Genomic DNA, 4,994 nt, shown 5'->3' on the forward strand with positions numbered 1-4,994 from the left:
CGTCCCTGGTCAGTGACGGAGCATTAATCTGCACATTACTTGAATATGAGACCGTTCTGAAGCAAATCATTTTCACACAACAATAGATATACAATGAACTCTTGAATGAATCCCATAAGGATTGGAACAATCATCTCCCAGCATTTCCACTGATTCCCACTGATCAGTTACTAGCCTTCCCCTTTAAGTTTGAATATTTGAATATTGAGCATAATAGAATAATAAATATCCCAATGAGAGAAAGAAAGAAAAATATATACACACACACAAGCACGCACAGATACCTCCCAAGCACAGACTTTTTTTTCAAATTATATCTATTCCTTCCCCATCAAATAATACAAAGAAAACAAGTCTTCTTTGCTATTACTGTACAGAGATAAGAGATTAATGCCTTTAAAGTTAACTGAAATCATTATAGATTTTCATGTTTCAATATACCAAATAAAATTACAATAGTATACAGCAACTATCGAAGGAAAAAAAAAACTATCTATTAAAAATATTTAAGAAATGAAATACAAAATATCTATCTAAAAAAAAAAATCTACTGTGGATTATAAAACCAAATATTCCCCAAAACAATTCTCCCTAACTAACCTATAACTACCCGTCCTAATCGTCGACTGCGAGGGCGATGGTTCAATCAAACATTGCCGGGGTGAGCAGCGAGGTGTCTATGAGGCCGAGCCGAAGGCTGATAGACACCTCAAGGATCACTGAGAAATAGGAGATGATTATTTGCTTTATATCTCACATCGATTGACAAACTTGAGATTTGATAAAAATGTATTCCATCAACCGAGCAGATTTTTATTTCATAATCGTGTTGAATATTGAAATACAGGCGGTACAATCGCGGCCCACGGCAGTCAAATGAACGAGAACAACGTTAGATCTTGGACGATAACAAGCGATACTGATGTATCGATAATTATGCGATAAAACTGGATGTGTGTCACTTGAACTTGCTTGGACTTGGCCGTGGCCGATAGATGTGAGCGATACCTTTGTTGATTGCAATCACGGGTATGGTAAAAATGCTAACGGAACATATTGCCCATGATAATACCACACGGCAGGGATGTTGGGAAAAAAAAAAAACATTTCTCGGTCACGTGTTCCAAATTCAAGTAATCCCATTGGTCGAACATACTTATGTATGTGCCGGCATTTAAAGGAAACTACTAAAAAAAAAATGCACACACACGTGCGCGTGCGCTCGCTCGTACGCACGTACGCACGCACGTACACATACACACACAATCAAACTTCGCTTCCGCCACACAGCATTGCGGACTTGGCGAGGCAAACGTTGAGTCAACGTTCTACGCGAACACGCGCTCGGCAATAAGCACGGCACAAAGTTTCCCGCTCTTTGGACGCTTTAAATGGCACTGAACGACTTCGTTTGATCGTGAACGAGAGAAATCTTGATCACACCTATTAAAATTGGAACGATACAGAGAAGATTAGCATGGCCCCTGTACGCAAGGATGACACGCACAATCGTGAAGCGTTCCACATTTTTTCCCTCAATTTTTTTTTTTTTTTTTTTTTTTTTGGGGGGGAGAGGGGTATCTCAATATCTCTACAAATGGTATTTTTAGCATTACCGGTAATACTTGCATTTGTAAATCATTTTAAGGGATAATGATAACATTAGTTGTGTAGTAGTAGTTGTAATAGTAAGCCTAATAGTATAGCAGGAGCAGTATAGTGGCAGTGATGGTACAGAGTAATTACTAAAGTTACAGCGTAGTAATACAGTATGCCCCCCCCCCCCAAAAAAAAAAAGAAATGAATAAATAAATAAATAAAAGATAAATAATAGATAAATAAATAAATAGATGTATAAATAAAATGAAAATAAAAATAAAGTACAACCGGATTTCCGCACTGTAAACTGTCAATATAATTAACTGTCTGACAGAATGCTATTTCAGGGTCTAAAATATAACATCTTACCTATATTATGCAGAAAACCCCATACAATTTGGTGAAATGGTCACAGAGAAATGGTCATTGTAAAGCATGTCATGATTCTTATTCTTCCAAGTTTAGCGCTTGGATGTTCTTTGAACTGCATATTAATGCGTGAACATAATGGACAGAACTAGGAAGGAAGGGATTCCTGACATGCTCTACAAAACCCCTCATTTCTCTTTGACCACTGAAGGAAATCGGATGGGATTTTCTGTAAGATGTAGGTAATAAGTTGTTTTATACCTTGAATTTGTATCTGGATGGATTCACTGTTTTTAAAGTTATCGTTATGTAGTGTTCCGTTGTATTCGTTTTTTTTTTTTTTGGGGGGGGGAGGGGGACATACGGTATTGTAAATAATTATATAATACACCAGCATTGCTGCTTCTGCTGCTACTGATAATGATCCACAGCACTTGGTAGCGCCATATATATGTTTTGGGAACATTCAAAGCGCAGACTCCTCCTAGAGAGTTAGCTGTTCAACGCCTAGTGTAAAACGTGAATCTTGAGTTAGGCTATAGAGTGCTCCGTGATAATGATATATACATATATATACATATACATATATATATACATATATACATTAAATATCATATACAATAATTGTAATAGGTTAGTAAAAAGAATGCTGACTTCGAAGTTTCTAGAGTTTTTATCAAAAGAGTATACCATGCACTTAAAGGGATCGTATAGTTTTGGTAGAGACCTAATTTCAGGTTTCTAACATTTTTGGTGAGATAATGAGAAACCTCTTATGAAACATGAAAGAGCATGTAATTCTATGAGGAATTCGACGTTTATTTGATGAAAATTGGTTTTGAAATGTCTGAGATATCCAAAAAAGAGCGATTCTAATAAAGTGTGGGACCCACACTTTATTACGATCGCTTTGTTTTACTTTGTTTTTTGATGTTTCAGTCATTCCAAACCCGATTTTCATCAAATAAACTTTGAATTCCTCTTAAAATGGTATGCTCTGCACCATATCATAAGTGGTTTCTTGGTATCTCGCAAAAAGTTGAAAGCCCAATTCTCATCTCCACCAATACTGTACCATCCCTTTAAATCACAGGCCCGTTTGATAATCGCACTTGGCACAAGTTTTACGAAAATGTGTACTATTGATAACTGATTCACATTTTGAACATTGTCAGACTAGGATCAAAGTGATTTACTTCGAAAGTTAATTACAATCACATCAAAAAAGAAAACTTCTTCTCAGATCATCAAGCGATCGCGAATTTCGTTTCATACTGTTTAATTTCCTCCTGCTTTTTTTCTGAAACCCGACATAATGCTCTATTCGACTGTGTTCGTGTTCATGTGTGTGTGTGTGTGTGTGTGTGTGTGTGTGTGTGTGTGTGTGTGTGTGTGTGTGTGTTTGCATGTTTATGTTGTACAACGTGTGTATGCGTTTTCACAAATTATGATATCACATATTTCTCAAAGCTTTCGAATACGAGTATGCATCATTAATATGTCAAACAAACATTCAAATTCAGATCATGATTTTGAAAATCATTTCCACATGTATTCATACATTGTACGTATCCACCAGGAATGTCATGATCAGAACGATATCACACGTGTTAACTTTGTTGTCATCGCAACGTAAACTAGACGAGCTTAAATGGCGGAGAAACGATAAGTGAATCTGAAGTTTATAAAGAAAGTTTAACTTATTCAATCAGCTTACCACTTCGTGCTTTGGAGAAGAATGGATTGAGCACACACAAGTGATGGAAAGTAATGGAATACGCTTGGTCTTTTTAACTCTGCCCTGATATTAGTCAAGAACCAATTTCACTTCTGTCAGGCGCTTTAACTTTTATTATGCTGCCAAAGATTTCATTTCAATCGACACTATAGGAGTGGTGCAGTTAGCATCGAAAAGTATCAAAATCGAAAGACATAGACTTAGTTTACAATGTGGGGTAATCATGTCTCGATAATTCTTTCGATTAGAGAGAGAGAGAGAGGGCGAAAAGAAGAGACTTTTGATGAATAAACTGCAACAAGGGTGGTCCCTTTGTGTCAAAAGGTTTTCTTCCAGACAATCGGATCATTTATATTTGTCGCCGATGGCCAATAGCTTGCGGCGGGAATGCACGACATGAACAGAGCTCTCTGATTGGTTCAATTAAGCCGGATAAATGACGATTTGCCAGATCGATGACCAATCAATGGAGGGCGATCAAATTTGAACGTTAAGTCTCGTTTTTTCGATGCCCGGCAGTGACTCCTCGGGCGTTAAACTCTACAGTCGCACCTTGTTCAGAAGCAATGTCCAAGAGCTAGGCCGGGGAGGGTGAGGGGTGTAGGTGTAATGACGCTGATCTCGAAGTTAAATGATTCCTTTGTGAGCGTTCCCAGGTCTTGACAACAGGTAAATAGAGCCAACCCCTTTGTGGGATGCCCCAATGAGTGCTCAATGGTTAGAGAAAGGTATCAACCGGGTACATGAAGGCAGATTATTCCCAGGGTTGCAGGAACCCCTGTGCGTATGGAGGCACACGGCATCTCGCATGCACCTGCGCATCTGGTAGCATCCCACAATATGCCAATAGAATCGCGTTGTGGTGTAAAACAACTTCACTGAATGACAATGATGAATGACAACAAGAGGAGTATTATTTGTATCAATACATTTTAATCATGGACAAATCGGATGCCTTCAAATTTTTGATGACTGATAGATGCCTCAATCACTAACTGGCAAATAAATAACTACGCAAAATTACAGTTTGTTTTCAGTTGCTAACAGGGCGTTGAGTTGGCTCAGTCGGTAGCTCGTCTGCCTCCAGATCCAAAGGACCCGGGTTCGATTCCCGAGTCCCACTGAGCAACGTTGTGTGTAATCATACCGTCCCCTCTATAGTAAGAGGCGTGAACCACTCTGTTCCTCGGATAGGACATAAAATGGAGGTCCCGTGTGTGAGAGAGTCACAACTCATGTCCGTAAAAGATCCCGCTTCATTTATTCATTGCAAAGAGCAGGGTGTTTA

General features: G+C 38.4%; 1 pseudogene; it reads left to right on the forward strand.

The window, feature by feature from the left end:
- The first annotated feature begins 1,417 nt into the window (after window positions 1-1,417).
- Window positions 1,418-1,531, forward strand: LOC139743093 (U6 spliceosomal RNA; annotated as a pseudogene).
- The last annotated feature ends 3,463 nt before the right edge of the window (window positions 1,532-4,994 follow it).

This window comes from Diadema antillarum, unplaced genomic scaffold (genome assembly GCF_040938485.1).
Source record: "Diadema antillarum isolate AM-2024a unplaced genomic scaffold, OU_Dant_1.0 seq00001046_RagTag, whole genome shotgun sequence".
Classification (NCBI taxonomy): Eukaryota; Metazoa; Echinodermata; class Echinoidea; order Diadematoida; family Diadematidae; genus Diadema; species Diadema antillarum.